Below are 11,660 nucleotides of genomic sequence, written 5' to 3' on the forward strand. Positions count from 1 at the left end.
AAAACCCGCCGTGAGAGGAAGAGCCCAAAGGGGAGGACTGTTTCTCAGCAGAGCACACTCCTGAGAGGAGAGGCCCCTGCACGCCACGTCCAAAGCGGTTTGCAATTCGAGAGTTGAGAAGTAACGAACTGTCCAGAGAGGGAAAACTAGTGGAGAAGAATATTTGGGAGGGAAAGTAAAAGCAAGGACGGAGGGGACGATGTGCAAGGGGACTCCCAAGATACCTGACGACCGTTTGTAAGTTGTCTGTATTGGAAGTCCCTTCCAGAACCCCGGCCCCTGGCCAAGCTCTACCGCACGCTCGGGACTGGTGTGCCTCTGCATCTGTGCGCGTGTCCGTGAGTGTGCACGTGTGTCTGTCTGTCTGTGCCCGTGTCTGTGTGTGTCCGTGAAGGAATGTTTGTGTCGGTCTGAGTCTGTGCGGATCGCGGTGCCTGTCCAGGCTTGGGCATGTCTTTGTTTTTATGTGCTGCTGTTTCTAAGTCTGTGTGTGTCCGCGTCTCTGTGTGTCCGTGCCTGGGTGTGTTGTGTGTGTTGGAAAAGGCAGCAAGGGGCTGAATGGCTGCCAGAGGGAAGACAGATGAATCGCCTTGAGAGGCAGAGGGAGAAGCTGGCGGAGCCAGGAGGAAGTCGGGGCCCAGGTGACAGTGAGAAAGGCCCCAGGAGTTCAGTGACATCCTGGCAAGGACCTTGGAATTTCCCCGGGGATTGGAATGCAGTGGGAATGGGAAGTCGGTGGATAATGATCTAAAGACCTCAAAGGGCAGGAGGACCAGCCCCCAAATTGGGCCCCAGCTCCCAGCATCGTATCCTCATTTTGCAGCAGAGAAAACGGAGTCTCTTGGCCAAGACTTTCTTAAGATGGAAGAGGAACCCTCAATCGCTGGGCTTCCAGAGGCCCTGAAAACACCGAATCATCCCACACTGAGAAAATCATCCCTTTCTATCACTTTCAATCTCTCTGCTGAGAAAGCCTGTGGTTGGCACTGCTCTCTCTTTAACACCTCTTTTGTTTACCTTTTTCGAAAGAAAATCTTTTTTCTTTAGTATCAATCAAGAGCACCCCAGCCTAAGGCACAATGGTTGGAACACAGTCTCTCATGGATATACAGAAATACAGCTCGAGGGGCGCCCGGGTGGCTCAGCCAGCGGGGTGTCCGACTCTTGATTTCTGCTCAGGTCATGATCTCACGGTTCATGGATTCTAGCCCGGAATCGGGTTCTGCGCTGACAGTGTGGAGCCTGCTTGAGATTCTCTCTCTCTCTCTCTCTCTCTCTCTCTCTCTCTCTCTCTCTCTCTCTTTTTCTCTCTCTGCCCCTCCCACGTGCTTGCTCTCCCTCTCAAAATAAATAAACTTAAAAAAAAATTGAGACTTTTGTGATATCATAGGTACATTCAGGAGAGCTTTTGTTCGTTTTCTTGCTTTGAATTTTTATTTTGTTTTTTTTTTTTAAGAAATTTTTTTCAACGTTTATTTATTTATTTTTGGGACAGAGAGAGACAGAGCATGAACGGGGGAGGGGCAGAGAGAGAGGGAGACACAGAATCGGAAACAGGCTCCAGGCTCCGAGCCATCAGCCCAGAGCCCGACGCGGGGCTCGAACTCACGGACCGCGAGATCGTGACCTGGCTGAAGTCGGACGCTTAACCGACTGCGCCACCCAGGCGCCCCTGAATTTTTATTTTGAAAAGAAAATCCAAACCCACGGAAAACTTACAAGAAGTGTACAATAAACTCTCATACTCTTCAGCTAGAGTTACCAACTGTTTACATGTTGGCACATTTGCTTTCTTTCTGTGTGTGTAGGTACACATACATACACACGTGTAATATGCACACATACACATGAAGACACATGTGTGTATACACACACACACACATGCACATACACATGCGTTAAAATTTTTTTTAATGTTTATTTATTTTTGAGAAAGAGAGACAGAGTGGGAGCAGGGGAGGGGCAGAGAGAGAGGCAGACACAGAATCCAAAGCAGCCTCAGGCTCTGAGCTGTCAGCACAGAGCCCCACGCGAACCCACAAACCGTGAGATCACGACCTGAGCCCAAGTCGGACGCTTAACCGAATGAGCCGCCCATGCACCTTACACATACACACACTTTTAAAAAGTAAAACAGGAAAGATTTACAATGGAATCAGCCCTATACTCTTCATTTTCCGGGGCAATGGTTCTCAAACGTCTCTGCACATTTGGGGAGACTTTTACAAAATGCCACCCCCACAGGTGCTGATAGAATTCAGGTGGAGTGAGGTTTAGGCTTCAGAATGTTAGTAGCTCCCAGGAGGATTCAAAAGTGCAGCCAACAGTGAGAACCACTGTCCCATCTTTTTCTTAAAGGTAAGCCATTACACTCACCTCTCAATCTTGAAAACGCTTTTTTCTCAGAAGAAAAATAGTGGGAATCAATTGCCACTATCATCGCCCTTTATCCCTAAATACTTCATGTATCTCCTAAGAGCAAGAAAGGACGTTTGCTTACATAACCAGAGCATAATCACTAACCTCGAGAAATTTCATAGTGACACCAAGCCAGCATCTAATATTAAATCCATATTCAGAAGTTTGCGAACTGTCCCAATAAAGTCATTCCAGTAATTGTAGCTTTTGTGATCCAGGATCCAGTCCAGAATCATGTTGCATTTACATGTCTTTTCTCTTTCCTCTTATTTAATCTAAAGCAGGTCCTCAGTCTTTCTTAGCCTTCCATGACATTGCCCAAACTCCCTCTTTAACCTCGGGAAACTCAGAGCCTAGAGCTAATGGCACCATCCAGCTGGAATGCAGTCGACTTTTGTCTTCTGCCTATTTATCTTTCTGGTCAACTTCTGTTTACGGCAAGTGACACTCATTTCTTATTTATGGTAGTGATGTCTGTGTGTGTGTGCATGTGTGCGTGTGTGTTTAATTTAGAGAGTGAGTGAGTGTAAAGGGAAATATAATTAAGGAAATAACGGAACAGGCATGTCGATCTAGCCCAGGTCTTCCCGAGCTCAGCACTATTGCCATTTGGGGCCCGGATAATTCTGGCTTTTGGGGGCTGTCCTGCGCAACGTAGGATGCTTAGTGGCATCCCAGGGCTCTGCCCATTGGATGCCAGTAGTGCCCTCTGTTCCCCCTCTGGTCGCGACAACCCAAAATGTCTCCAGACAAGTGGCCAAGCGTCCCCTATCCACAGGGAGGCAAACTCGCTTGGATGAGAACCACTGATGTAGCCCCAGGCATGAGAGAGGAGGGTGAGCAGTTGAAGTTTGGGAACCTGTAGTGGGGCACTTGCCTCTGTCCATTCAGGGTAAGTGATGCTTACCTCCCGCTTGGGCCTCGTCTGGCGCTCCGGGAGCCACAGCAAAGCAAAGGGAGGTGGGGGTGGTCTAAGAGGCAGAAAAAAGTAAACCGAGAAAGAGCTAGGAAAATCATACTGTCACCAGGAATTAAGTCTCCTTAAGCTTTGTGACCCCTCACAGAAGTTCTTCTGCCCCGATAATTCCTTTTAAGACATGAATTGGATCATTTCAGTTCCCTGATTAAAAGCCTCCAGTAACTTCCTATCACATGCTGAGTAAGAGCCAAGGACCAAGTGGACCCCGCAGGGTGATCTCGCACCTGTCTTTTCCCTTGGGGTCCACTCGACCTGCTCCCCATCACTGTCTTCTGCAGCTGCTCTGGACCCCTCTCTCTCCAAAGTCTCACCAGGTTCATTTCTGAACGAAACTCTTTGCATTGCTGTGTCCCCCGTGTGGCATGCGGTGTCCTCAGATCTTGGTAGGGCTGGCCTCCTGTCATCAGGTCTCAGTTCAGCTGTCACCTCCCCCTAGCGTGCCATACACAGGAGCCCTCTCTCCCAGGGTCCTCTTTGCACTTTCTGTGGCAGGCACTGTTGGCCAGCTGACCTGACTTTCAATATCAGCTCCCTTCTCCTTCATGGCCATCCAAGCAGAGGTGCCCATTGGACCCCCATCTGGCCAACGACAGGTCCTGGCATCACCCCTCTCCCTCTTCCACCGTCTGCTGGATCACAGGGCCAACGGCTGGAGCTGTGCAGCCATTCTGTGACCAGGAGGAAAAGACAATGCGAATATCGATTCCTGAGCCAGAGGACCAGCACCAGCATCCTCACTGTCTGTTCCATGGAGGGAAATAAATCCCAAGGGTTTACACCACCAGGATTGGGCTATCGGGTATTTGCGGCCAAAACCACCCGTGACTGAAATTACTCTGTTAATTTAGGTGTTTGCTTTCTGTCCCTAACGTCTGCTTGAAGTGCTGTGAGACAGGGATTCATGTCTGTCTTATTCACGATTACATTTTCAGGGCCTGGGCATGGGGCCTGACTCAGGATAGAGCCCCATCACTATTAACCGGTGTGCTCCCCAGTTCTCTCACACATCAAATAGGGACAGTCACAGCACCCTAACAGATTGTAAGGACAAGATGAGTCAGTGCATGCATAGTGTTTACAGCAGTGTCTGGCACATAGTCATGGCTCAGAGTTGACTTAATGACCTCATTAACGTGTGGAAGAAAGGATTACTTCTCTCTGTGATTTTGCAGCAGTGGCCCTTGGCTTTCCCCCCTTCTCTTCAAATCAAAGCTGTGTTTACTTGGTGCTGACAAGTCAGGCTATCGATTAAGAAACGTGACCACTGTGGTTGGAAGAAATTCACGCCTTTTACAGCGAGCTGTTGGATTAGCACCTTGAGGGAGTGGAGAGAAAGACAGACACCGGGACACAAAAGGGTAGAGAAAATAAAGCCTGGTATATTCCAAAGTTCAGGCCAACGAACGCTGGAAACGAAACCTAATATGGGATTGTGCTGTTGCACGCCGTGGGAGAACGGAACTGTGTGTTATAACTCACGCTTGGCTAAAGCCACTTAGAGGTAAGTTGGAGGTTATGGGGACAGAGAGTCACCACGTGTTGGGAGGCGTCGGGGGAAAGGGGTTCATTCATTCATTCATTCATTCACTCAACACCATATTTATTGAACAGCTGCGATGTGTCGTGCAAAGAGGGATCCGACAGGGAAAACAGCGAGCGCCCGCCTTGCCTGAAACGATCGGGTGGTTCTAAGGGACCCCACATCATTTTTCCCTAGTTGCCTTGCAACCAAGTAGATGCCACTCCACATTTCAGATCCCACGTGACATAGCTCGTGACTAATATTACCGCTACTAACTATCATTTTCCAGTATTTACTCTGTACTAGGTGCTACGTTGACACCCCTTTACCAACCACGGTGGAGACCATTTGCTAGGCATCTCTCCAGCATTCGTTTCCTTTTTCTTTCCAAACAGAACAAAAACAAAAACAAACCTCCCTTTTATTCAGGGTCACACCAAAGAGCCCGTATCCCCAAATAAAACTGGCACCAGTCTTTATGATTAGCACCCAACCACACATCCCAAGGAGCACAGTGAGGTAGGGATTAATATCATCCCCATCTCACAGGTGAGCAAACCAAGGGTCAGAGAGTTTAAATGATTTGCCAAAGGCCATAGGGCTTCTAGCTGGTGGTAGCTTGGTTCCAGAACCCACGCTTTTTATTCTTTTGGTGTATTCTCAGGCACACAGAAAGCACATGTACACCTCTCACATTTAACCCTCCCAGGAGCCTCGGCAGGGAGTGTAATGGGTAAGATCTTCAAATATCTGGGGACATACGTTCCCTAATCAGCCAGCTGGCTTCCTTCCTTAAACCACCTTCCTCCCCACTTCTAAAGCTAATCCCTTCCAGGCCAGTGGAGTGAAGAGCCTAAAAGAAGAGGGGGAGAGAGAGAGAGAGAGAGAGGTGGGGAAGCAGTCAGCTGTGTCTGGATGCCCATCTAGGCAGGACTCCTAGGAGAAGATTGTTAGGGTGTGGGAAAAGCCAAAGGCAGAGAAGATTTTGCATCATTTCCCATATGGGATTTTACGAAGAGACATTCAAATAAAATCAGTACACAACGCGGTTAGGCAGAGGGAGGGCTTGAATTTTGCATCCGGAAGGTTCCATGTGCCCTGTGGACGGATAGAGAAAACAGCTGATGGGTGGCATTAATGGGAGTTGCTCTGGGAACGGTGAAGTGGCCACAGGGTGACCAGAGACGACCATGGGCAAAGTGGGTGTGGCAGCCAGACCGCAGGGGGAAACTGGGCACCAGAAAGAGCTGAGGTAGGGCTGGTCAGCTGGGAGGCACCCTGAGTGGACCAAGCGAACCGCCAGCTGTCTAGCTGTCCGCCAGTTGTAGACCCAGCAAGTGCGACCTGCTGGGACACGAGCAGGACAACAGGAGTACTAGAGGCCACCTCCCAGGATTATGAGGGTACAGCAGAAGCCGTGAGGGCATGTGACAGAGGTCAGACGCTAGACACGGGACTTCGGACCTCACCCTTTCTTCCATCCTGCCATCTTGCCACAGCCGCTGCCGTGAGCGATGTCTAGAGCCGTGGGGACCTGGGTGGTGGCTCAGGGACAGGAAAGAGACAAACAGGCCTCATTTTAATGCTTGTCCACAACCTGGACCTGGTTTTTTAAGGTGAGCCTCGCCTAACCAGCAGTCGGTGTTTATTGATATGTAGTAAGTCAATGACCAAATGAATGAGTGATGAAGGCCTTTCCCAGGGACTTTGGGAGTCTTGGAAACCTTTCCGGCAATACCTTCCTGTTAGAGAATGAAGACGTGTGTATTACAGGAGGGAGGAAACAGTTGCCTGCAGATTTCTTTTTTTAGCCTAGCGCGGAGGGGATTCTAAGAGGGGACAGCCAGAGCTGGAGCACAGACGAAGGGCCACCAACTGGTGTCATGTGAGGCTCTGGCCTGCTTTTGGCAGGATCACCAAAACAGCAGAAGGGAGTCACTTTTCAGTCCCCGTTCAGATGTCACCTCCTCCCGGAAGCCTTCCCGGATAGCCGCCCGCCATGTTGAGATGCCTACTCTGTGCTTCTCTCTACGGACCCCTTACCTAGAACAGTCTGCTCATCGCGGTTCTCCCTTCAAGGTGAGTGCTGAGAGCCAAGGTGGTGTCCCATTCCAGTTTCCCGTGGCCCGAGCACTGGGTCTGGCCCCCGGTGGGCATGCGAGAAATAAGAGGAGCCGTTCACTGAGCGCTCCCCAAGTCCCAGGCTCTGCGCTAAGCGCTTTAGCTACCAGTGCCTTCCACCGGCTCGGTAAGCTCGGGAGCCGGGGTGGCCAGATGATGCCACGGTACAGGTAAGAAAGCCGACGCCAAGAGCCGCTAAGAAGCTTTCTCTCTCTCTCTCTCTCTCTCTTTTTTTAATTTCTGCATCCTTCTCTTCCAGAGCGCCTGGCCTAAATTCTTGAGGTTTGGGAACAGCACGGAAGCTCAGGGCGACGGGGCGGTCCGCCTGGGTGGTGGCTGGCTGGGTGGGTGGGGACGAAGACAGAACAATGGAGAGCCGGCACATGGTAGCAATTGGCCTCTGTGCCTAGACCACCCGAGGAGCCGGGCCCAGTGGCCTCGGAGCAGGGAGCGTGAAGGGCGCCCGCTGTCGGTGCCGTCTGCGAACGGATTTGGCACCGACGGGCGCAAGGCAGCCGGTGGCGGTAGGCGCCTGAAAGCTTCTGGCGGAAGGAATCGGGCACAAAAAGCACCGACCTCAAAACCCCAGCCACACATCTGGACGTGTGCAGAGGGGAGCAGACGGGGGATGCGGACGGTGACGTCCAAATACCAGCCCGAAGGCCCAACGGGGAAGAAGATCCCGCCCCCCCCCCCCCCCCCCCCGCCGCGCCTCCCACTTTAGAGATGAATAAAATAGGGCCCCGGTTCTGCTGTTCTGGGAGGACCCCCCCCCCCCCCCATCTCGGGACAGACTCTTGAAGTCCCCCGGGGGGGGGTGGCTTTCCTTTGTGGCCTTTCCTGCCCACGCTGTGGGCTACCCGTAAATCTGACCCTGTCCACGGCCAGCGGGCCTCAAGAGCTGGGAGACTCACGGGGGCAAACAACTTGACAAAAACAATCTGTCCCATAAACAAAGTCGGTGGAAAGCGTCCAGCCCCACACAATGGAGCTAATCTTCTGGGCACACATTTCCCGTCCGGGGTATTAGCGTAGACACCACTTCCTCCTAGGTGGAGGTAACGCCACTTGGCCCGCGGATCCAAGAACAATAATGCTCTGTAGATCCCCAGCTCCCCCGTCCGAGGCATGGTGAGCAGGAATTCAGAGGCAGGGAGCTGAGCCTTCCCCCTCCTTTCTTTTCTTAAAGAAGCCCTGTGGGTTTGGAGGCAGGGTCACATCTGGAAAGAACAGGGATGCACAGAGCATCTAACCCTGGGTCGTGATTCTGCGCCACCCCTGTCCGGCCCTGAGCTTTGGGGCAAGTAACTTAATCTCCTAGAAGTGTAATTTCCCCATTGTTCAAGGGGGATGGTGTAAAGATGCCCAAACTCACTCGTACTCAGGGGGATGTAAAATTAAAATATTGAATGGCCACTATCAAAAAAGAAAAACAAAACCCGCAGAAAATAACCCATGTCGGCAAGGATGTGGTTGTACACCCTTGGAAGCGGTATAAGATGACGCAGCTGGAGAATAGTACAACGGTTCCTTGGAAATTAAAAACAAAATTACCATGTGGCCCAGCAATCCCGCTTCTAGGTCCATACCCAGAAGAATGCTGTGCTCCCAGCAACATTGTTCAGAATAGCCAAGAAATGGAAGCGACCCAAATATCCATCTATGAATGCACTGATAAAGAAAATGTGGTCTATCCATTCCACAGACTATGATTCAGCCTCAGAAATGAGGGAGATCATGTCACCCTGCTACAACGTGGATGACCCCTGAGGACATTGTGCTAAGTGAAATGAGCCGGGCGTAAAAAGACAAAATGGTATGTTTCCACCCATACGTGTTGTCTAAAGTAGTCAAATTCATAGGAACGCAAGGTCGAATGCTGGTTGCCTGGGGCGGCGGGGAGGAGGGGTGGGGGGTTCTTGTTCAGTGGGTACAGAGCTTCCGTTTTGCGAGATGAAAAAGTTCTGGGGAGTTGCTGGACAACAACGTGTATGTACTTGACGTGACATAGCTGCACACTTAAAAATGGTCAAGATGGTCAGTCGTATGTGATCTGGTCTTTACCACAGTTTTAAAAAAATCAGAATATTGAGATACCATTTCTCTACCTAAAACTTGTCTCAACTCAAAGTTTTGGGCAACATCAAGAGTTATTAATAGTGTGGAGAAACGGAAACATTCCTATGACGTGGCGGGAGGGCAAATTAGGATAACTACTGTTCTTTTTAAAAACTTTTAATGTTTATTTATTTTTGAGAGAGAGAGAGAGAGAGAGAGAGAGAGAGAGAGGGAGAGAGGGAGAGAGGAGGGCCAGAGAGAAAGGGAAACACAGAATCCAAAGCAGGCTCTAGGCTCTGAGCTGTCAGCCCAGAGCCCAACGTGGGGCTCGAGCTCACGAACCGTGAGATCATGACCTGAGCCGAAGTCGGACGCTTAACCGACTGAACCACTCAGGCTCCCCTCACCATCTATCCTAAGACATGTACAAGGATGTTTCAGTCATCGGTGTTATAAATGCAAAAAATTAGAAAGAATCGAAATGGCCATTAGTAGGGGAATGGATCCATAAAAATGGCAAATGTTTATAATTTAAGAGAAAGAATCAGCTTGAAAACAGATTGATCTCAAAAATGTATTATTGAGCAGGGAAGAAAGCAGATTAGATATTTATATATAGCATATCACTTGTATATATGTGCATATATAATTAAAAGAACACAAAATACTAGTATATATTTTTTGCGTATACAAATATAGACAAGGTAACCAAAAAATAGTTAATCACGAAATAAAACTCTTATTACCTCCTCCCGTGTCAATCTCTGAACTAGCCCCCAGTGACCCCTACCTGTTGGATTCATTCCCTTGTGGGGTTCCCTCCCGCAGTAAATGGGGCTGACCTGTGCTCTATTCATCCCATAGTCCCCAATAGAACACTGTGGACATCACACTTTAGGACTTCTAAGACTAGGATATAAAAGACATTGTGGTTTCCTTCTTGCTCTCTTGTTTTCTCCAATTGCTCATTCTGGAAGAAGCCAGCCACCATATTGTGAGGACACTCAAGCCGTGTGACAAGGAACTAACAGCTCCCTCTGACAGCCAGCACCGGCTCGATCCACCTTTGATATACCTACCTACTCCCAGTCAAGCCTTTAGGTGACTGATTGCGCCTCTTGAGAAACCTTAAACCCGAACCACCCAACTAAGTTGCTTCTGAATTCCCGACCCATGGGAACTGTGATATAATAAATATGAAGGGTTTTAAGCCACGAGATTTGAGGGTAATAGGTAACTAATGCAGTTATAGTTGTCTCCTTAATGCTCTGGGCCTGCGGTCTGTCCTCCTCTTGCTCGGCAGGTGTCAGAAAGGTAACATCAGAAAGTCACATTAGTACTGAACCAAACCTTTTGTTCTTCAAGTAATCGGAAGGACTGGTTGTTCTTCAAGGCTTATTTCTGCATTTGATGTAAAGTCAATTCCACTAGAAGCAAGAACCCATACGGTGAGAAGCACTGAACTGGCCAGTTGTGGGCTTGGCTGGGTCCCCCACCCCTCAAATTCATATGGTGAAGTCCTCATCCTCACTTCCTCAGAATGGGACTCTATTTGAAGACAGGGCCTTTAAAGAGGTCATTAAGTTGAAATGAGTTCATTAGGGTGAACCCTCATTCAATAGGACTGGTATCCTTGTAAGAAGGTGAGGCCACAGACACACACATAGAGGGACAGCCATGTGCAGACACAGGGAGAAGTCGACCATCCACAAGCCAAGGAGAGCGCTCTCACCAGAACCCAGCCATGCTGGCAACTTGAGCTTGGACTTTGAGCCTCCACAATTGTGACAGAATAAATCTATGTTGCTTAAACCACCCATCTGTGGTGTTTCGTTTTGGTTCTCCCAGCAAACTAACACATAGTCTAACACACTTGCTTTACAAATCATGGCCTTACGTCCAAAGGGCAGAAGTGACTTGGCCAAGGTCACAGAGAGAAGACAGAGCAGCACAGCAATGAAAGCCCCTCTCTCCTCACTGGAGTCCAGCGGTTCTTCTAATAAGTGAGGCCAAGTCCCCCCAGTGGAGAAGAATTCTCAGAAAATGCTTACAGATGACATTTGAGTTCCTTGTTCCTTGTTCAAGATGGCAAGTGAGTGACCTCTGCTCACAGCCCCATCACCTTCTTTGCCTCAGGCATTGAAATTTTTTCAAGTATTTAAAAAATATGTTTCTTTATTTATATTTGAGAGAGAGAGAGAGAGAGAGAGACAGCAAGCACAAGCCGAGAAGGGACGGGGGCGGGGTGGGGAGGGAACACAGAATGCGAAGCAGGCTCCAGGCTCGGAGCTGTCCATGCAGAAACCGACGGGGGGCTCGAACCCACGAACTGTGAGATCATGACCTGAGCCAAAGTCGGACGCTTAACTGAGTGAACCCCTCAGGCACCCCAACACACTGCAATTTTTAAGAACCAGCCCAGGTTTGATTTCCTCCTTCCAGGTTCACCTCCCATTAGAAAAGCAGTCATCAGGGAATTATGCTACTTTCTAGGAAGCAAAGACAGCAAAGCCTTCAGAGCATCCAACATGGAAGTGATGGCCAGAAGCCCATGAACTTTCA

This window comes from Puma concolor, chromosome E3, assembly GCF_028749965.1.
Source record: "Puma concolor isolate L17-30 chromosome E3, mPumCon1.1.hap2, whole genome shotgun sequence".
Classification (NCBI taxonomy): Eukaryota; Metazoa; Chordata; class Mammalia; order Carnivora; family Felidae; genus Puma; species Puma concolor.